Here is a 19823-nt window from a genome sequence, read left to right on the forward strand (position 1 = left end):
CTTCTAGTCTCCTCTTCTAGGCCTACCTGCCGTTCACTCACTCTGTCTTTGTTTCATTCTCTCCTTCCTCAACACCCCTTCTCACTCACTCGCTCTATCACTTGTGCTCTTTCCCCTTGCTCTGCATTTCATAGTGGAAACATCTCTTGAATGGAGCATTAGAAAATGAGGTTACATAAAATTAACAATCTACTTATTGGAAACCAAAAATATCACAAGACTGCATGTAACCCATTTCATTAATAAAAGGGACTTTTTAAGCACCCCCCAAAAAACACATAAAACACCACGAGTGCTAGAAGAATATTATACGAGCTTGAAGACAGAATTGGGCAAATTAATTTGCAGTTGAAACTGAAGTTTGTTACTTATTCAGATATTATATGCACTGCCAATTTTTAGCTGAGATTCTAAAAGAACTCAGAGACAAAATGGACTTAAAGTTTTGTCAGAAGTGGGATTCGAACCCACGCCTCCAGGAGAGACTGCGGCCTTAACGCAGCGCCTTAGACCACTCGGCCAACCTGACCACATTAGCTTGATCATCTACAGAGAGGAAAAGATATTGTGAACCAAAAAAAGCACACATCTTAGGTCATGAGTGGCTAGAGCAAGAAAAAAACTCACTGCACTTTTCCAAGCAGACAACCATATAAGCCATTGTGAGGGAAATGATCTGATTTTTTCTCTCCCAAGAAAAAAGTAGAGTAAACACACAATTGTCAGAAGTGGGATTTGAACCCACGCCTCCAGAAGAGACTGCGACCTGAACGCAGCGCCTTAGACCACTCGGCCATCCTGACTTGCATTTGTGGAACCTTCCACAGGCCAGACAGCCATGCAAGTGGGGTACCGAAAAGGCATGCCCTCAATTTATTTATCCTATTATAAGTACTTCCAACAGATCTATGACCAATCCATAGAGAGCAGTACCTATGAAGAACTATTTAGACCTTTAAGGCGTACAAAGAGAAAGTGCTATTAACCAGCCACTTGAAAGGCCCAAAGCTGCTTTGAAATTGAGTCAACAGCCACCTCTTGGCTAGCTAAAGCAAATTCAACAAGGAATTTCAATGTCACAACATAGGGTGGGATACGCAAATCTAAGCAGCCCCTGATCACAGCCCTGAGGAAATTGCCGTAAGTGTGCTGGAGTCCAACTGTCTACCAGATGGTAGGCATTCTTCCATATTTGCATGGCCTGTCTGGCCAGGGCATACAAGAGCATGACTCTTCCAGATGAGCTCTTACATGGGTCCTATGCTCATATAGTAAGGACTGCACTTCGTCAGCAAGACTTTATACAACCGAAATATATGAGAAACCCCAGCTCTCTTGACTAGATGAGGACGGAATCACATCCCAGGTGAAGACCAACAGATGCAACTTCCATCAGATGTTAACCTGAAAAAGGAGATTACATCTCCAAAAGTCATGTCAGAAGTGGGATTCGAACCCACGCCTCCAGAGGAGACTGCGGCCTAAACACAGCGCCTTAGACCACTCGGCCATCCCGACAGTGCAGAGTCTTAAGAAATGTATAAAAGTCAACCAGAAATTTCTGCCTCATGCAAGCCTGAAATAATTTAAACCTTCAAACACAAGGTGCAACTTTATGCACAGGACAATAAACACAGAAGATCACATGTGAAAGCATTTCATTTCACAGGTGTACAATTTTTATGCTTTTAAAATACCTCATACCTCTCACCAGCTATTTAGGGTCCTGTATCCTACTCACAAAATTACCTTGCCTGCGACCTCTCTCTCTACACAAACAACTACTGCACAGGAAGTAGGAAGGCAGAAGGTGGGGCATATTATGCAAATGTATGCTGTCATTGTGCCTTGCAGATTCATGCAGGATTTCTAGATCCTTGCTGGATACAAGAGAGCAGACCTTGTTTCAGATCAACTGTCCCTAGCAGGGAACGTCTGAGCACATGCAGTCTTTTGCTCTCTAGCCCCTGGCCTGGGACTTACCCTCACTGGCTGAGGCGTGAATTTCTGCATACCAACGTTGCATAGATGGTACGTTTGTGGTCGGTTTGGGATGGGTGGGAGGTCAAAAGCAGGGAAAAGTATGTCGCCTTCACTTCTAGTCTCCTCTTCTAGGCCTACCTGCCGTTCACTCACTCTGTCTTTGTTTCATTCTCTCCTTCCTCAACACCCCTTCTCACTCACTCGCTCTATCACTTGTGCTCTTTCCCCTTGCTCTGCATTTCATAGTGGAAACATCTCTTGAATGGAGCATTAGAAAATGAGGTTACATAAAATTAACAATCTACTTATTGGAAACCAAAAATATCACAAGACTGAATGTAACCCATTTCATTAATAAAAGGGACTTTTTAAGCACCCCCCAAAAAACACATAAAACACCACGAGTGCTAGAAGAATATTATACGAGCTTGAAGACAGAATTGGGCAAATTAATTTGCAGTTGAAACTGAAGTTTGTTACTTATTCAGATATTATATGCACTGCCAATTTTTAGCTGAGATTCTAAAAGAACTCAGAGACAAAATGGACTTAAAGTTTTGTCAGAAGTGGGATTCGAACCCACGCCTCCAGGAGAGACTGCGGCCTTAACGCAGTGCCTTAGACCACTCGGCCATCCTGACCACATTAGCTTGATCATCTACAGAGAGGAAAAGATATTGTGAACCAAAAAAAGCACACATCTTAGGTCATGAGTGGCTAGAGCAAGAAAAAAACTCACTGCACTTTTCCAAGCAGACAACCATATAAGCCATTGTGAGGGAAATGATCTGATTTTTTCTCTCTCAAGAAAAAAGTAGAGTAAACACACAATTGTCAGAAGTGGGATTTGAACCCACGCCTCCAGAAGAGACTGCGACCTGAACGCATCGCCTTAGACCACTCGGCCATCCTGACTTGCATTTGTGGAACCTTCCACAGGCTAGACAGCCATGCAAGTGGGGTACCGAAAAGGCATGCCCTCAATTTATTTATCCTATTATAAGTACTTCCAACAGATCTATGACCAATCCATAGAGAGCAGTACCTATGAAGAACTCTTTAGACCTTTAAGGCGTACAAAGAGAAAGTGCTATTAACCAGCCACTTGAAAGGCCCAAAGCTGCTTTGAAATTGAGTCAACAGCCACCTCTTGGCTAGCTAAAGCAAATTCAACAAGGAATTTCAATGTCACAACATAGGGTGGGATACGCAAATCTAAGCAGCCCCTGATCACAGCCCTGAGGAAATTGCCGTAAGTGTGCTGGAGTCCAACTGTCTACCAGATGCTAGGCATTCTTCCATATTTGCATGGCCTGTCTGGCCAGGGCATACAAGAGCATGACTCTTCCAGATGAGCTCTTACATGGGTCCTATGCTCATATAGTAAGGACTGCACTTTGTCAGCAAGACTTTATACAACCGAAATATATGAGAAACCCCAGCTCTCTTGACTAGATGAGGACGGAATCACATCCCAGGTGAAGACCAACAGATGCAACTTCCATCAGATGTTAACCTGAAAAAGGAGATTACATCTCCAAAAGTCATGTCAGAAGTGGGATTCGAACCCACGCCTCCAGAGGAGACTGCGGCCTAAACACAGCGCCTTAGACCACTCGGCCATCCTGACAGTGCAGAGTCTTAAGAAATGTATAAAAGTCACTCAGAAATTTCTGCCTCCATGCAAGCCTGAAATAATTTAAACCTTCAAACACAAGGTGCAACTTTATGCACAGGACAATAAACACAGAAGATCACATGTGAAAGCATTTAATTTCACAGGTGTACAATTTTTATGCTTTTAAAATACCTCATACCTCTCACCAGCTATTTAGGGTCCTGTATCCTACTCACAAAATTACCTTGCCTGCGACCTCTCTCTCTACACAAACAACTACTGCACAGGAAGTAGGAAGGCAGAATGTGGGGCATATTATGCAAATGTATGCTGTCATTGTGCCTTGCAGATTCATGCAGGATTTCTAGATCCTTGCTGGATACAAGAGAGCAGACCTTGTTTCAGATCAACTGTCCCTAGCAGGGAACGTCTGAGCACATGCAGTCTTTTGCTCTCTAGCCCCTGGCCTGGGACTTACCCTCACTGGCTGAGACGTGAATTTCTGCATACCAACGTTGCATTAGATGGTACGTTTGTGGTCAGTTTGGGATGGGTGGGAGGTCAAAAGCAGGGAAAAGTATGTCGCCTTCACTTCTAGTCTCCTCTTCTAGGCCTACCTGCCGTTCACTCACTCTGTCTTTGTTTCATTCTCTCCTTCCTCAACACCCCTTCTCACTCACTCGCTCTATCACTTGTGCTCTTTCCCCTTGCTCTGCATTTCATAGTGGAAACATCTCTTGAATGGAGCATTAGAAAATGAGGTTACATAAAATTAACAATCTACTTATTGGAAACCAAAAATATCACAAGACTGAATGTAACCCATTTCATTAATAAAAGGGACTTTTTAAGCACCCCCCAAAAAACACATAAAACACCACGAGTGCTAGAAGAATATTATACGAGCTTGAAGACAGAATTGGGCAAATTAATTTGCAGTTGAAACTGAAGTTTGTTACTTATTCAGATATTATATGCACTGCCAATTTTTAGCTGAGATTCTAAAAGAACTCAGAGACAAAATGGACTTAAAGTTTTGTCAGAAGTGGGATTCGAACCCACGCCTCCAGGAGAGACTGCGGCCTTAACGCAGCGCCTTAGACCACTCGGCCATCCTGGCCACATTTGCTTGATCATCTACAGAGAGGGAAAGATATTGTGAACCAAAAAAAGCACACAACTTAGGTCATGAGTGGCTAGAGCAAGAAAAGAACTCACTGCACTTTTCCAAGTAGACAACCATATAAGCCCATGTGAGGGAAATGATCTGATTTTTTCTCTCCCAAGAAAAAAGTAGAGTAAACACACAATTGTCAGAAGTGGGATTTGAACCCACGCCTCCAGAAGAGACTGCGACCTGAACGCAGCGCCTTAGACCACTCGGCCATCTTGACTTGCATTTGTGGAACCTTCCACAGGCCAGACAGCCATGCAAGTGGGGTACCGAAAAGGCATGCCCTCAATTTATTTATCCTATTATAAGTACTTCCAACAGATCTTTGAACAATCCATAGAGAGCAGTACCTATGAAGAACTCTTTAGACCTTTAAGGCGTACAAAGAGAAAGTGCTATTAACCAGCCACTTGAACGGAACAAAGCTGCTTTGAAATTGAGTCAACAGCCACCTCTTGGCTAGCTAAAGCAAATTCAACAAGGAATTTCAATGTCACAACATAAGGTGAAATACGCAAATCTAAGCAGCCCCTGATCACAGCCCTGAGGAAATTGCCGTAAGTGTGCTGGAGTCCAACTGTCTACCAGATGCTAGGCATTCTTCCATATTTGCATGGCCTGTCTGGCCAGGGCATACAAGAGCATGACTCTTCCAGATGAGCTCTTACATGGGTCCTATGCTCATATAGTAAGGACTGCACTTTGTCAGCAAGACTTTATACAACCGAAATATATGAGAAACCCCAGCTCTCTTGACTAGATGAGGACGGAATCACATCCCAGGTGAAGACCAACAGATGCAACTTCCATCAGATGTTAACCTGAAAAAGGAGATTACATCTCCAAAAGTCATGTCAGAAGTGGGATTCGAACCCACGCCTCCAGAGGAGACTGCGGCCTAAACACAGCGCCTTAGACCACTCGGCCACCCTGACAGTGCAGAGTCTTAAGAAATGTATAAAAGTCACTCAGAAATTTCTGCCTCCATGCAAGCCTGAAATAATTTAAACCTTCAAACACAAGGTGCAACTTTATGCACAGGACAATAAACACAGAAGATCACTTGTGAAAGCATTTCATTTCACAGGTGTACAATTTTTATGCTTTTAAAATACCTCATACCTCTCACCAGCTATTTAGGGTCCTGTATCCTACTCACAAAATTACCTTGCCTGCGACCTCTCTCTCTACACAAACAACTACTGCACAGGAAGTAGGAAGGCAGAAGGTGGGGCATATTATGCAAATGTATGCTGTCATTGTGCCTTGCAGATTCATGCAGGATTTCTAGATCCTTGCTGGATACAAGAGAGCAGACCTTGTTTCAGATCAACTGTCCCTAGCAGGGAACGTCTGAGCACATGCAGTCTTTTGCTCTCTAGCCCCTGGCCTGGGACTTACCCTCACTGGCTGAGGCGTGAATTTCTGCATACCAACGTTGCATAGATGGTACGTTTGTGGTCGGTTTGGGATGGGTGGGAGGTCAAAAGCATGGAAAAGTATGTCGCCTTCACTTCTAGTCTCCTCTTCTAGGCCTACCTGCCGTTCACTCACTCTGTCTTTGTTTCATTCTCTCCTTCCTCAACACCCCTTCTCACTCACTCGCTCTATCACTTGTGCTCTTTCCCCTTGCTCTGCATTTCATAGTGGAAACATCTCTTGAATGGAGCATTAGAAAATGAGGTTACATAAAATTAACAATCTACTTATTGGAAACCAAAAATATCACAAGACTGAATGTAACCCATTTCATTAATAAAAGGGACTTTTTAAGCACCCCCCAAAAAACACATAAAACGCCACGAGTGCTAGAAGAATATTATACGAGCTTGAAGACAGAATTGGGCAAATTAATTTGCAGTTGAAACTGAAGTTTGTTACTTATTCAGATATTATATGCACTGCCAATTTTTAGCTGAGATTCTAAAAGAACTCAGAGACAAAATGGACTTAAAGTTTTGTCAGAAGTGGGATTCGAACCCACGCCTCCAGGAGAGATTGCGGCCTTAACGCAGCGCCTTAGACCACTCGGCCATCCTGACCACATTTGCTTGATCATCTACAGAGAGGGAAAGATATTGTGAACCAAAAAAGCACACATCTTAGGTCATGAGTGGCTAGAGCAAGAAAAAAACTCACTGCACTTTTCCAAGTAGACAACCATATAAGCCCATGTGAGGGAAATGATCAGATTTTTTCTCTCTCAAGAAAAAAGTAGAGTAAACACACAATTGTCAGAAGTGGGATTTGAACCCACGCCTCCAGAAGAGACTGCGACCTGAACGCAGCGCCTTAGACCACTCGGCCATCCTGACTTGCATTTGTGGAACCTTCCACAGGCCAGACAGCCATGCAAGTGGGGTACCGAAAAGGCATGCCCTCAATTTATTTATCCTATTATAAGTACTTCCAACAGATCTTTGAACAATCCATAGAGAGCAGTACCTATGAAGAACTCTTTAGACCTTTAAGGCGTACAAAGAGAAAGTGCTATTAACCAGCCTCTTGAACGGAACAAAGCTGCTTTGAAATTGAGTCAACAGCCACCTCTTGGCTAGCTAAAGCAAATTCAACAAGGAATTTCAATGTCACAACATAAGGTGAAATACGCAAATCTAAGCAGCCCCTGATCACAGCCCTGAGGAAATTGCCGTAAGTGTGCTGGAGTCCAACTGTCTACCAGATGCTAGGCATTCTTCCATATTTGCATGGCCTGTCTTGCCAGGGCATACAAGAGCATGACTCTTCCAGATGAGCTCTTACATGGGTCCTATGCTCATATAGTAAGGACTGCACTTTGTCAGCAAGACTTTATACAACCGAAATATATGAGAAACCCCAGCTCTCTTGACTAGATGAGGACGGAATCACATCCCAGGTGAAGACCAACAGATGCAACTTCCATCAGATGTTAACCTGAAAAAGGAGATTACATCTCCAAAAGTCATGTCAGAAGTGGGATTTGAACCCACGCCTCCAGAGGAGACTGCAGCCTAAACACAGCGCCTTAGACCACTCGGCCATCCTGACAGTGCAGAGTCTTAAGAAATGTATAAAAGTCACTCAGAAATTTCTGCCTCCATGCAAGCCTGAAATAATTTAAACCTTCAAACACAAGGTGCAACTTTATGCACAGGACAATAAACACAGAAGATCACATGTGAAAGCATTTCATTTCACAGGTGTACAATTTTTATGCTTTTAGAATACCTCATACCTCTCACCAGCTATTTAGGTTCCTGTATCCTACTCACAAAATTACCTTGCCTGCGACCTCTCTCTCTACACAAACAACTACTGCACAGGAAGTAGGAAGGCAGAAGGTGGGGCATATTATGCAAATGTATGCTGTCATTGTGCCTTGCAGATTCATGCAGGATTTCTAGATCCTTGCTGGATACAAGAGAGCAGACCTTGTTTCAGATCAACTGTCCCTAGCAGGGAACGTCTGAGCACATGCAGTCTTTTGCTCTCTAGCCCCTGGCCTGGGACTTACCCTCACTGGCTGAGGCGTGAATTTCTGCATACCAACGTTGCATAGATGGTACGTTTGTGGTCGGTTTGGGATGGGTGGGAGGTCAAAAGCAGGGAAAAGTATGTCGCCTTCACTTCTAGTCTCCTCTTCTAGGCCAACCTGCCGTTCACTCACTCTGTCTTTGTTTCATTCTCTCCTTCCTCAACACCCCTTCTCACTCACTCGCTCTATCACTTGTGCTCTTTCCCCTTGCTCTGCATTTCATAGTGGAAACATCTCTTGAATGGAGCATTAGAAAATGAGGTTACATAAAATTAACAATCTACTTATTGGAAACCAAAAATATCACAAGACTGAATGTAACCCATTTCATTAATAAAAGGGACTTTTTAAGCACCCCCCAAAAAACACATAAAACACCACGAGTGCTAGAAGAATATTATACGAGCTTGAAGACAGAATTGGGCAAATTAATTTGCAGTTGAAACTGAAGTTTGTTACTTATTCAGATATTATATGCACTGCCAATTTTTAGCTGAGATTCTAAAAGAACTCAGAGACAAAATGGACTTAATGTTTTGTCAGAAGTGGGATTCGAACCCACGCCTCCAGGAGAGACTGCGGCCTTATCGCAGCGCCTTAGACCACTCGGCCATCCTGACCACATGTGCTTGATCATCTACAGAGAGGGAAAGATATTGTGAACCAAAAAAAGCACACAACTTAGGTCATGAGTGGCTAGAGCAAGAAAAAAACTCACTGCACTTTTCCAAGTAGACAACCATATAAGCCCATGTAAGGGAAATGATCAGATTTTTTCTCTCTCAAGAAAAAAGTAGAGTAAACACACAATTGTCAGAAGTGGGATTTGAACCCACGCCTCCAGAAGAGACTGCGACCTGAACGCAGCGCCTTAGACCACTCGGCCATCCTGACTTGCATTTGTGGAACCTTCCACAGGCCAGACAGCCATGCAAGTGGGGTACCGAAAAGGCATGCCCTCAATTTATTTATCCTATTATAAGTACTTCCAACAGATCTTTGAACAATCCATAGAGAGCAGTACCTATGAAGAACTCTTTAGACCTTTAAGGCGTACAAAGAGAAAGTGCTATTAACCAGCCACTTGAAAGGCCCAAAGCTGCTTTGAAATTGAGTCAACAGCCACCTCTTGGCTAGCTAAAGCAAATTCAACAAGGAATTTCAATGTCACAACATAGGGTGGAATACGCAAATCTAAGCAGCCCCTGATCACAGCCCTGAGGAAATTGCCGTAAGTGTGCTGGAGTCCAACTGTCTACCAGATGCTAGGCATTCTTCCATATTTGCATGGCCTGTCTGGCCAGGGCATACAAGAGCATGACTCTTCCAGATGAGCTCTTACATGGGTCCTATGCTCATATAGTAAGGACTGCACTTTGTCAGCAAGACTTTATACAACCGAAATATATGAGAAACCCCAGCTCTCTTGACTAGATGAGGACGGAATCACATCCCAGGTGAAGACCAACAGATGCAACTTCCATCAGATGTTAACCTGAAAAAGGAGATTACATCTCCAAAAGTCATGTCAGAAGTGGGATTCGAACCCACGCCTCCAGAGGAGACTGCGGCCTAAACACAGCGCCTTAGACCACTCGGCCATCCTGACAGTGCAGAGTCTTAAGAAATGTATAAAAGTCACTCAGAAATTTCTGCCTCATGCAAGCCTGAAATAATTTAAACCTTCAAACACAAGGTGCAACTTTATGCACAGGACAATAAACACAGAGGATCACATGTGAAAGCATTTCATTTCACAGGTGTACAATTTTTATGCTTTTAAAATACCTCATACCTCTCACCAGCTATTTAGGGTCCTGTATCCTACTCACAAAATTACCTTGCCTGCGACCTCTCTCTCTACACAAACAACTACTGCACAGGAAGTAGGAAGGCAGAAGGTGGGGCATATTATGCAAATGTATGCTGTCATTGTGCCTTGCAGATTCATGCAGGATTTCTAGATCCTTGCTGGATACAAGAGAGCAGACCTTGTTTCAGATCAACTGTCCCTAGCAGGGAACGTCTGAGCACATGCAGTCTTTTGCTCTCTAGCCCCTGGCCTGGGACTTACCCTCACTGGCTGAGGCGTGAATTTCTGCATACCAACGTTGCATAGATGGTACGTTTGTGGTCGGTTTGGGATGGGTGGGAGGTCAAAAGCAGGGAAAAGTATGTCGCCTTCACTTCTAGTCTCCTCTTCTAGGCCTACCTGCCGTTCACTCACTCTGTCTTTGTTTCATTCTCTCCTTCCTCAACACCCCATCTCACTCACTCGCTCTATCACTTGTGCTCTTTCCCCTTGCTCTGCATTTCATAGTGGAAACATCTCTTGAATGGAGCATTAGAAAATGAGGTTACATAAAATTAACAATCTACTTATTGGAAACCAAAAATATCACAAGACTGCATGTAACCCATTTCATTAATAAAAGGGACTTTTTAAGCACCCCCCAAAAAACACATAAAACACCACGAGTGCTAGAAGAATATTATACGAGCTTGAAGACAGAATTGGGCAAATTAATTTGCAGTTGAAACTGAAGTTTGTTACTTATTCAGATATTATATGCACTGCCAATTTTTAGCTGAGATTCTAAAAGAACTCAGAGACAAAATGGACTTAAAGTTTTGTCAGAAGTGGGATTCGAACCCACGCCTCCAGGAGAGACTGCGGCCTTAACGCAGCGCCTTTGACCACTCGGCCATCCTGGCCACATTTGCTTGATCATCTACAGAGAGGGAAAGATATTGTGAACCAAAAAAAGCACACAACTTAGGTCATGAGTGGCTAGAGCAAGAAAAAAACTCACTGCACTTTTCCAAGTAGACAACCATATAAGCCCATGTGAGGGAAATGATCTGATTTTTTCTCTCCCAAGAAAAAAGTAGAGTAAACACACAATTGTCAGAAGTGGGATTTGAACCCACGCCTCCAGAAGAGACTGCGACCTGAACGCAGCGCCTTAGACCACTCGGCCATCCTGACTTGCATTTGTGGAACCTTCCACAGGCCAGACAGCCATGCAAGTGGGGTACCGAAAAGGCATGCCCTCAATTTATTTATCCTATTATAAGTACTTCCAACAGATCTTTGAACAATCCATAGAGAGCAGTACCTATGAAGAACTCTTTAGACCTTTAAGGCGTACAAAGAGAAAGTGCTATTAACCAGCCACTTGAACGGAACAAAGCTGCTTTGAAATTGAGTCAACAGCCACCTCTTGGCTAGCTAAAGCAAATTCAACAAGGAATTTCAATGTCACAACATAGGGTGGGATACGCAAATCTAAGCAGCCCCTGATCACAGCCCTGAGGAAATTGCCGTAAGTGTGCTGGAGTCCAACTGTCTACCAGATGCTAGGCATTCTTCCATATTTGCATGGCCTGTCTGGCCAGGGCATACAAGAGCATGACTCTTCCAGATGAGCTCTTACATGGGTCCTATGCTCATATAGTAAGGACTGCACTTTGTCAGCAAGACTTTATACAACCGAAATATATGAGAAACCCCAGCTCTCTTGACTAGATGAGGACGGAATCACATCCCAGGTGAAGACCAACAGATGCAACTTCCATCAGATGTTAACCTGAAAAAGGAGATTACATCTCCAAAAGTCATGTCAGAAGTGGGATTCAAACCCACGCCTCCAGAGGAGACTGCGGCCTAAACACAGCGCCTTAGACCACTCGGCCATCCCGACAGTGCAGAGTCTTAAGAAATGTATAAAAGTCACTCAGAAATTTCTGCCTCATGCAAGCCTGAAATAATTTAAACCTTCAAACACAAGGTGCAACTTTATGCACAGGACAATAAACACAGAAGATCACATGTGAAAGCATTTCATTTCACAGGTGTACAATTTTTATGCTTTTAAAATACCTCATACCTCTCACCAGCTATTTAGGGTCCTGTATCCTACTCACAAAATTACCTTGCCTGCGACCTCTCTCTCTACACAAACAACTACTGCACAGGAAGTAGGAAGGCAGAAGGTGGGGCATATTATGCAAATGTATGCTGTCATTGTGCCTTGCAGATTCATGCAGGATTTCTAGATCCTTGCTGGATACAAGAGAGCAGACCTTGTTTCAGATCAACTGTCCCTAGCAGGGAACGTCTGAGCACATGCAGTCTTTTGCTCTCTAGCCCCTGGCCTGGGACTTACCCTCACTGGCTGAGGCGTGAATTTCTGCATACCAACGTTGCATAGATGGTACGTTTGTGGTCGGTTTGGGATGGGTGGGAGGTCAAAAGCAGGGAAAAGTATGTCGCCTTCACTTCTAGTCTCCTCTTCTAGGCCTACCTGCCGTTCACTCACTCTGTCTTTGTTTCATTCTCTCCTTCCTCAACACCCCTTCTCACTCACTCGCTCTATCACTTGTGCTCTTTCCCCTTGCTCTGCATTTCATAGTGGAAACATCTCTTGAATGGAGCATTAGAAAATGAGGTTACATAAAATTAACAATCTACTTATTGGAAACCAAAAATATCACAAGACTGCATGTAACCCATTTCATTAATAAAAGGGACTTTTTAAGCACCCCCCAAAAAACACATAAAACACCACGAGTGCTAGAAGAATATTATACGAGCTTGAAGACAGAATTGGGCAAATTAATTTGCAGTTGAAACTGAAGTTTGTTACTTATTCAGATATTATATGCACTGCCAATTTTTAGCTGAGATTCTAAAAGAACTCAGAGACAAAATGGACTTAAAGTTTTGTCAGAAGTGGGATTCGAAACCACGCCTCCAGGAGAGACTGCGGCCTTAACGCAGCGCCTTAGACCACTCGGCCATCCTGACCACATTAGCTTGATCATCTACAGAGAGGAAAAGATATTGTGAACCAAAAAAAGCACACATCTTAGGTCATGAGTGGCTAGAGCAAGAAAAAAACTCACTGCACTTTTCCAAGCAGACAACCATATAAGCCATGGTGAGGGAAATGATCTGATTTTTTCTCTCTCAAGAAAAAAGTAGAGTAAACACACAATTGTCAGAAGTGGGATTTGAACCCACGCCTCCAGAAGAGACTGCGACCTGAACGCATCGCCTTAGACCACTCGGCCATCCTGACTTGCATTTGTGGAACCTTCCACAGGCCAGACAGCCATGCAAGTGGGGTACCGAAAAGGCATGCCCTCAATTTATTTATCCTATTATAAGTACTTCCAACAGATCTATGACCAATCCATAGAGAGCAGTACCTATGAAGAACTCTTTAGACCTTTAAGGCGTACAAAGAGAAAGTGCTATTAACCAGCCACTTGAAAGGCCCAAAGCTGCTTTGAAATTGAGTCAACAGCCACCTCTTGGCTAGCTAAAGCAAATTCAACAAGGAATTTCAATGTCACAACATAGGGTGGGATACGCAAATCTAAGCAGCCCCTGATCACAGCCCTGAGGAAATTGCCGTAAGTGTGCTGGAGTCCAACTGTCTACCAGATGCTAGGCATTCTTCCATATTTGCATGGCCTGTCTGGCCAGGGCATACAAGAGCATGACTCTTCCAGATGAGCTCTTACATGGGTCCTATGCTCATATAGTAAGGACTGCACTTTGTCAGCAAGACTTTATACAACCGAAATATATGAGAAACCCCAGCTCTCTTGACTAGATGAGGACGGAATCACATCCCAGGTGAAGACCAACAGATGCAACTTCCATCAGATGTTAACCTGAAAAAGGAGATTACATCTCCAAAAGTCATGTCAGAAGTGGGATTCGAACCCACGCCTCCAGAGGAGACTGCGGCCTAAACACAGCGCCTTAGACCACTCGGCCATCCTGACAGTGCAGAGTCTTAAGAAATGTATAAAAGTCACTCAGAAATTTCTGCCTCCATGCAAGCCTGAAATAATTTAAACCTTCAAACACAAGGTGCAACTTTATGCACAGGACAATAAACACAGAAGATCACATGTGAAAGCATTTCATTTCACAGGTGTACAATTTTTATGCTTTTAAAATACCTCATACCTCTCACCAACTATTTAGGGTCCTGTATCCTACTCACAAAATTACCTTGCCTGCGACCTCTCTCTCTACACAAACAACTACTGCACAGGAAGTAGGAAGGCAGAATGTGGGGCATATTATGCAAATGTATGCTGTCATTGTGCCTTGCAGATTCATGCAGGATTTCTAGATCCTTGCTGGATACAAGAGAGCAGACCTTGTTTCAGATCAACTGTCCCTAGCAGGGAACGTCTGAGCACATGCAGTCTTTTGCTCTCTAGCCCCTGGCCTGGGACTTACCCTCACTGGCTGAGACGTGAATTTCTGCATACCAACGTTGCATAGATGGTACGTTTGTGGTCAGTTTGGGATGGGTGGGAGGTCAAAAGCAGGGAAAAGTATGTCGCCTTCACTTCTAGTCTCCTCTTCTAGGCCTACCTGCTGTTCACTCACTCTGTCTTTGTTTCATTCTCTCCTTCCTCAACACCCCTTCTCACTCACTCGCTCTATCACTTGTGCTCTTTCCCCTTGCTCTGCATTTCATAGTGGAAACATCTCTTGAATGGAGCATTAGAAAATGAGGTTACATAAAATTAACAATCTACTTATTGGAAACCAAAAATATCACAAGACTGAATGTAACCCATTTCATTAATAAAAGGGACTTTTTAAGCACCCCCCAAAAAACACATAAAACACCACGAGTGCTAGAAGAATATTATACGAGCTTGAAGACAGAATTGGGCAAATTAATTTGCCGTTGAAACTGAAGTTTGTTACTTATTCAGATATTATATGCACTGCCAATTTTTAGCTGAGATTCTAAAAGAACTCAGAGACAAAATGGACTTAAAGTTTTGTCAGAAGTGGGATTCGAACCCACGCCTCCAGGAGAGACTGCGGCCTTAACGCAGCGCCTTAGACCACTCGGCCATCCTGACCACATGTGCTTGATCATCTACAGAGAGGGAAAGATATTGTGAACCAAAAAAAGCACACATCTTAGGTCATGAGTGGCTAGAGCAAGAAAAAAACTCACTGCACTTTTCCAAGTAGACAACCATATAAGCCCATGTGAGGGAAATGATCTGATTTTTTCTCTCTCAAGAAAAAAGTAGAGTAAACACACAATTGTCAGAAGTGGGATTTGAACCCACGTCTCCAGAAGAGACTGCGACCTGAACGCAGCGCCTTAGACCACTCGGCCATCCTGACTTGCATTTGTGGAACCTTCCACAGGCCAGACAGCCATGCAAGTGGGGTACCGAAAAGGCATGCCCTCAATTTATTTATCCTATTATAAGTACTTCCAACAGATCTTTGAACAATCCATAGAGAGCAGTACCTATGAAGAACTCTTTAGACCTTTAAGGCGTACAAAGAGAAAGTGCTATTAACCAGCCACTTGAAAGGCCCAAAGCTGCTTTGAAATTGAGTCAACAGCCACCTCTTGGCGAGCTAAAGCAAATTCAACAAGGAATTTCAATGTCACAACATAGGGTGGAATACGCAAATCTAAGCAGCCCCTGATCACAGCCCTGAGGAAATTGCCGTAAGTGTGCTGGAGTCCAACTGTCTACCAGATGCTAGGCATTCTTCCATATTTGCATGGCCTGTCTGGCCAGGGCATACAAGAGCATGACTCTTCCAGATGAGCTCTTACATGGGTCCTATGCTCATATAGTAAGGACTGCACTTTGTCAGCAAGACTTTATACAACCGAAATATATGAGAAACCCCAGCTCTCTTGACTAAATGAGGACGGAATCACATCCTAGGTGAAGACCAACAGATGCAACTTCCATCAGATGTTAACCTGAAAAAGGAGATTACATCTCCAAAAGTCATGTCAGAAGTGGGATTCGAACCCACGCCTCCAGAGGAGACTGCGGCCTAAACACAGCGCCTTAGACCACTCGGCCATCCTGACAGTGCAGAGTCTTAAGAAATGTATAAAAGTCACTCAGAAATTTCTGCCTCCATGCAAGCCTGAAATAATTTAAACCTTCAAACACAAGGTGCAACTTTATGCACAGGACAATAAACACAGAAGATCACATGTGAAAGCATTTCATTTCACAGGTGTACAATTTTTATGCTTTTAGAATACCTCATACCTCTCACCAGCTATTTAGGGTCCTGTATCCTACTCACAAAATTACCTTGCCTGCGACCTCTCTCTCTACACAAACAACTACTGCACAGGAAGTAGGAAGGCAGAAGGTGGGGCATATTATGCAAATGTATGCTGTCATTGTGCCTTGCAGATTCATGCAGGATTTCTAGATCCTTGCTGGATACAAGAGAGCAGACCTTGTTTCAGATCAACTGTCCCTAGCAGGGAACGTCTGAGCACATGCAGTCTTTTGCTCTCTAGCCCCTGGCCTGGGACTTACCCTCACTGGCTGAGGCGTGAATTTCTGCATACCAACGTTGCATAGATGGTACGTTTGTGGTCAGTTTGGGATGGGTGGGAGGTCAAAAGCAGGGAAAAGTATGTCGCCTTCACTTCTAGTCTCCTCTTCTAGGCCTACCTGCCGTTCACTCACTCTGTCTTTGTTTCATTCTCTCCTTCCTCAACACCCCTTCTCACTCACTCGCTCTATCACTTGTGCTCTTTCCCCTTGCTCTGCATTTCATAGTGGAAACATCTCTTGAATGGAGCATTAGAAAATGAGGTTACATAAAATTAACAATCTACTTATTGGAAACCAAAAATATCACAAGACTGAATGTAACCCATTTCATTAATAAAAGGGACTTTTTAAGCACCCCCCAAAAAACACATAAAACACCACGAGTGCTAGAAGAATATTATACGAGCTTGAAGACAGAATTGGGCAAATTAATTTGCAGTTGAAACTGAAGTTTGTTACTTATTCAGATATTATATGCACTGCCAATTTTTAGCTGAGATTCTAAAAGAACTCAGAGACAAAATGGACTTAAAGTTTTGTCAGAAGTGGGATTCGAACCCACGCCTCCAGGAGAGACTGCGGCCTTAACGCAGCGCCTTTGACCACTCGGCCATCCTGGCCACATTTGCTTGATCATCTACAGAGAGGGAAAGATATTGTGAACCAAAAAAAGCACACAACTTAGGTCATGAGTGGCTAGAGCAAGAAAAAAACTCACTGCACTTTTCCAAGTAGACAACCATATAAGCCCATGTGAGGGAAATGATCTGATTTTTTCTCTCCCAAGAAAAAAGTAGAGTAAACACACAATTGTCAGAAGTGGGATTTGAACCCACGCCTCCAGAAGAGACTGCGACCTGAACGCAGCGCCTTAGACCACTCGGCCATCCTGACTTGCATTTGTGGAACCTTCCACAGGCCAGACAGCCATGCAAGTGGGGTACCGAAAAGGCATGCCCTCAATTTATTTATCCTATTATAAGTACTTCCAACAGATCTTTGAACAATCCATAGAGAGCAGTACCTATGAAGAACTCTTTAGACCTTTAAGGCGTACAAAGAGAAAGTGCTATTAACCAGCCACTTGAACGGAACAAAGCTGCTTTGAAATTGAGTCAACAGCCACCTCTTGGCTAGCTAAAGCAAATTCAACAAGGAATTTCAATGTCACAACATAAGGTGAAATACGCAAATCTAAGCAGCCCCTGATCACAGCCCTGAGGAAATTGCCGTAAGTGTGCTGGAGTCCAACTGTCTACCAGATGCTAGGCATTCTTCCATATTTGCATGGCCTGTCTGGCCAGGGCATACAAGAGCATGACTCTTCCAGATGAGCTCTTACATGGGTCCTATGCTCATATAGTAAGGACTGCACTTTGTCAGCAAGACTTTATACAACCGAAATATATGAGAAACCCCAGCTCTCTTGACTAGATGAGGACGGAATCACATCCCAGGTGAAGACCAACAGATGCAACTTCCATCAGATGTTAACCTGAAAAAGGAGATTACATCTCCAAAAGTCAAGTCAGAAGTGGGATTCGAACCCACGCCTCCAGAGGAGACTGCGGCCTAAACACAGCGCCTTAGACCACTCGGCCATCCTGACAGTGCAGAGTCTTAAGAAATGTATAAAAGTCACTCAGAAATTTCTGCCTCCATGCAAGCCTGAAATAATTTAAACCTTCAAACATAAGGTGCAACTTTATGCACAGGACAATAAACACAGAAGATCACTTGTGAAAGCATTTCATTTCACAGGTGTACAATTTTTATGCTTTTAAAATACCTCATACCTCTCACCAGCTATTTAGGGTCCTGTATCCTACTCACAAAATTACCTTGCCTGCGACCTCTCTCTCTACACAAACAACTACTGCACAGGAAGTAGGAAGGCAGAAGGTGGGGCATATTATGCAAATGTATGCTGTCATTGTGCCTTGCAGATTCATGCAGGATTTCTAGATCCTTGCTGGATACAAGAGAGCAGACCTTGTTTCAGATCAACTGTCCCTAGCAGGGAACGTCTGAGCACATGCAGTCTTTTGCTCTCTAGCCCCTGGCCTGGGACTTACCCTCACTGGCTGAGGCGTGAATTTCTGCATACCAACGTTGCATAGATGGTACGTTTGTGGTCGGTTTGGGATGGGTGGGAGGTCAAAAGCATGGAAAAGTATGTCGCCTTCACTTCTAGTCTCCTCTTCTAGGCCTACCTGCCGTTCACTCACTCTGTCTTTGTTTCATTCTCTCCTTCCTCAACACCCCTTCTCACTCACTCGCTCTATCACTTGTGCTCTTTCCCCTTGCTCTGCATTTCATAGTGGAAACATCTCTTGAATGGAGCATTAGAAAATGAGGTTACATAAAATTAACAATCTACTTATTGGAAACCAAAAATATCACAAGACTGAATGTAACCCATTTCATTAATAAAAGGGACTTTTTAAGCACCCCCCAAAAAACACATAAAACACCACGAGTGCTAGAAGAATATTATACGAGCTTGAAGACAGAATTGGGCAAATTAATTTGCAGTTGAAACTGAAGTTTGTTACTTATTCAGATATTATATGCACTGCCAATTTTTAGCTGAGATTCTAAAAGAACTCAGAGACAAAATGGACTTAATGTTTTGTCAGAAGTGGGATTCGAACCCACGCCTCCAGGAGAGACTGCGGCCTTATCGCAGCGCCTTAGACCACTCGGCCATCCTGACCACATGTGCTTGATCATCTACAGAGAGGGAAAGATATTGTGAACCAAAAAAAGCACACAACTTAGGTCATGAGTGGCTAGAGCAAGAAAAAAACTCACTGCACTTTTCCAAGTAGACAACCATATAAGCCCATGTGAGGGAAATGATCAGATTTTTTCTCTCTCAAGAAAAAAGTAGAGTAAACACACAATTGTCAGAAGTGGGATTTGAACCCACGCCTCCAGAAGAGACTGCGACCTGAACGCAGCGCCTTAGACCACTCGGCCATCCTGACTTGCATTTGTGGAACCTTCCACAGGCCAGACAGCCATGCAAGTGGGGTACCGAAAAGGCATGCCCTCAATTTATTTATCCTATTATAAGTACTTCCAACAGATCTTTGAACAATCCATAGAGAGCAGTACCTATGAAGAACTCTTTAGACCTTTAAGGC

At 43.5% G+C, this 19823-nt stretch overlaps 27 non-coding genes across 27 annotated transcripts; all 27 read right to left on the bottom strand.

Annotated features, from left to right (window-relative positions):
• Positions 1 to 720: 720 nt before the first annotated feature.
• On the bottom strand, positions 721 to 803 carry TRNAL-CAG (transfer RNA leucine (anticodon CAG)). Its single transcript has one exon. It is a non-coding gene; the product is annotated as a tRNA-Leu (tRNA).
• Positions 804 to 1435: 632 nt separating this feature from the next.
• Positions 1436 to 1518, bottom strand: TRNAL-UAG (transfer RNA leucine (anticodon UAG)). Its single transcript has one exon. It is a non-coding gene; the product is annotated as a tRNA-Leu (tRNA).
• Positions 1519 to 2541: 1023 nt separating this feature from the next.
• TRNAL-AAG (transfer RNA leucine (anticodon AAG)) lies at positions 2542 to 2624 on the bottom strand. The gene has a single exon. It is a non-coding gene; the product is annotated as a tRNA-Leu (tRNA).
• A 191-nt stretch (positions 2625 to 2815) lies between these two features.
• Positions 2816 to 2898, bottom strand: TRNAL-CAG (transfer RNA leucine (anticodon CAG)). The gene has a single exon. It is a non-coding gene; the product is annotated as a tRNA-Leu (tRNA).
• A 632-nt stretch (positions 2899 to 3530) lies between these two features.
• On the bottom strand, positions 3531 to 3613 carry TRNAL-UAG (transfer RNA leucine (anticodon UAG)). The gene has a single exon. It is a non-coding gene; the product is annotated as a tRNA-Leu (tRNA).
• Positions 3614 to 4638: 1025 nt separating this feature from the next.
• On the bottom strand, positions 4639 to 4721 carry TRNAL-AAG (transfer RNA leucine (anticodon AAG)). The gene has a single exon. It is a non-coding gene; the product is annotated as a tRNA-Leu (tRNA).
• Positions 4722 to 4912: 191 nt separating this feature from the next.
• On the bottom strand, positions 4913 to 4995 carry TRNAL-CAG (transfer RNA leucine (anticodon CAG)). The gene has a single exon. It is a non-coding gene; the product is annotated as a tRNA-Leu (tRNA).
• Positions 4996 to 5627: 632 nt separating this feature from the next.
• TRNAL-UAG (transfer RNA leucine (anticodon UAG)) lies at positions 5628 to 5710 on the bottom strand. Its single transcript has one exon. It is a non-coding gene; the product is annotated as a tRNA-Leu (tRNA).
• A 1024-nt stretch (positions 5711 to 6734) lies between these two features.
• Positions 6735 to 6817, bottom strand: TRNAL-AAG (transfer RNA leucine (anticodon AAG)). Its single transcript has one exon. It is a non-coding gene; the product is annotated as a tRNA-Leu (tRNA).
• Positions 6818 to 7007: 190 nt separating this feature from the next.
• On the bottom strand, positions 7008 to 7090 carry TRNAL-CAG (transfer RNA leucine (anticodon CAG)). Its single transcript has one exon. It is a non-coding gene; the product is annotated as a tRNA-Leu (tRNA).
• A 632-nt stretch (positions 7091 to 7722) lies between these two features.
• Positions 7723 to 7805, bottom strand: TRNAL-UAG (transfer RNA leucine (anticodon UAG)). The gene has a single exon. It is a non-coding gene; the product is annotated as a tRNA-Leu (tRNA).
• Positions 7806 to 8829: 1024 nt separating this feature from the next.
• TRNAL-AAG (transfer RNA leucine (anticodon AAG)) lies at positions 8830 to 8912 on the bottom strand. Its single transcript has one exon. It is a non-coding gene; the product is annotated as a tRNA-Leu (tRNA).
• A 191-nt stretch (positions 8913 to 9103) lies between these two features.
• On the bottom strand, positions 9104 to 9186 carry TRNAL-CAG (transfer RNA leucine (anticodon CAG)). Its single transcript has one exon. It is a non-coding gene; the product is annotated as a tRNA-Leu (tRNA).
• Positions 9187 to 9818: 632 nt separating this feature from the next.
• On the bottom strand, positions 9819 to 9901 carry TRNAL-UAG (transfer RNA leucine (anticodon UAG)). The gene has a single exon. It is a non-coding gene; the product is annotated as a tRNA-Leu (tRNA).
• Positions 9902 to 10924: 1023 nt separating this feature from the next.
• On the bottom strand, positions 10925 to 11007 carry TRNAL-AAG (transfer RNA leucine (anticodon AAG)). Its single transcript has one exon. It is a non-coding gene; the product is annotated as a tRNA-Leu (tRNA).
• A 191-nt stretch (positions 11008 to 11198) lies between these two features.
• Positions 11199 to 11281, bottom strand: TRNAL-CAG (transfer RNA leucine (anticodon CAG)). Its single transcript has one exon. It is a non-coding gene; the product is annotated as a tRNA-Leu (tRNA).
• A 632-nt stretch (positions 11282 to 11913) lies between these two features.
• TRNAL-UAG (transfer RNA leucine (anticodon UAG)) lies at positions 11914 to 11996 on the bottom strand. Its single transcript has one exon. It is a non-coding gene; the product is annotated as a tRNA-Leu (tRNA).
• A 1297-nt stretch (positions 11997 to 13293) lies between these two features.
• TRNAL-CAG (transfer RNA leucine (anticodon CAG)) lies at positions 13294 to 13376 on the bottom strand. Its single transcript has one exon. It is a non-coding gene; the product is annotated as a tRNA-Leu (tRNA).
• A 632-nt stretch (positions 13377 to 14008) lies between these two features.
• Positions 14009 to 14091, bottom strand: TRNAL-UAG (transfer RNA leucine (anticodon UAG)). The gene has a single exon. It is a non-coding gene; the product is annotated as a tRNA-Leu (tRNA).
• Positions 14092 to 15115: 1024 nt separating this feature from the next.
• On the bottom strand, positions 15116 to 15198 carry TRNAL-AAG (transfer RNA leucine (anticodon AAG)). The gene has a single exon. It is a non-coding gene; the product is annotated as a tRNA-Leu (tRNA).
• Positions 15199 to 15389: 191 nt separating this feature from the next.
• On the bottom strand, positions 15390 to 15472 carry TRNAL-CAG (transfer RNA leucine (anticodon CAG)). Its single transcript has one exon. It is a non-coding gene; the product is annotated as a tRNA-Leu (tRNA).
• Positions 15473 to 16104: 632 nt separating this feature from the next.
• TRNAL-UAG (transfer RNA leucine (anticodon UAG)) lies at positions 16105 to 16187 on the bottom strand. Its single transcript has one exon. It is a non-coding gene; the product is annotated as a tRNA-Leu (tRNA).
• A 1024-nt stretch (positions 16188 to 17211) lies between these two features.
• TRNAL-AAG (transfer RNA leucine (anticodon AAG)) lies at positions 17212 to 17294 on the bottom strand. The gene has a single exon. It is a non-coding gene; the product is annotated as a tRNA-Leu (tRNA).
• A 191-nt stretch (positions 17295 to 17485) lies between these two features.
• TRNAL-CAG (transfer RNA leucine (anticodon CAG)) lies at positions 17486 to 17568 on the bottom strand. Its single transcript has one exon. It is a non-coding gene; the product is annotated as a tRNA-Leu (tRNA).
• Positions 17569 to 18200: 632 nt separating this feature from the next.
• On the bottom strand, positions 18201 to 18283 carry TRNAL-UAG (transfer RNA leucine (anticodon UAG)). The gene has a single exon. It is a non-coding gene; the product is annotated as a tRNA-Leu (tRNA).
• A 1024-nt stretch (positions 18284 to 19307) lies between these two features.
• On the bottom strand, positions 19308 to 19390 carry TRNAL-AAG (transfer RNA leucine (anticodon AAG)). Its single transcript has one exon. It is a non-coding gene; the product is annotated as a tRNA-Leu (tRNA).
• Positions 19391 to 19581: 191 nt separating this feature from the next.
• TRNAL-CAG (transfer RNA leucine (anticodon CAG)) lies at positions 19582 to 19664 on the bottom strand. Its single transcript has one exon. It is a non-coding gene; the product is annotated as a tRNA-Leu (tRNA).
• Between the last annotated feature and the right edge of the window lie 159 nt (positions 19665 to 19823).

The sequence above is a fragment of the Lissotriton vulgaris genome, chromosome 8 (genome assembly GCF_964263255.1).
Source record: "Lissotriton vulgaris chromosome 8, aLisVul1.2, whole genome shotgun sequence".
In the NCBI taxonomy this organism is placed as follows: domain Eukaryota; kingdom Metazoa; phylum Chordata; class Amphibia; order Caudata; family Salamandridae; genus Lissotriton; species Lissotriton vulgaris.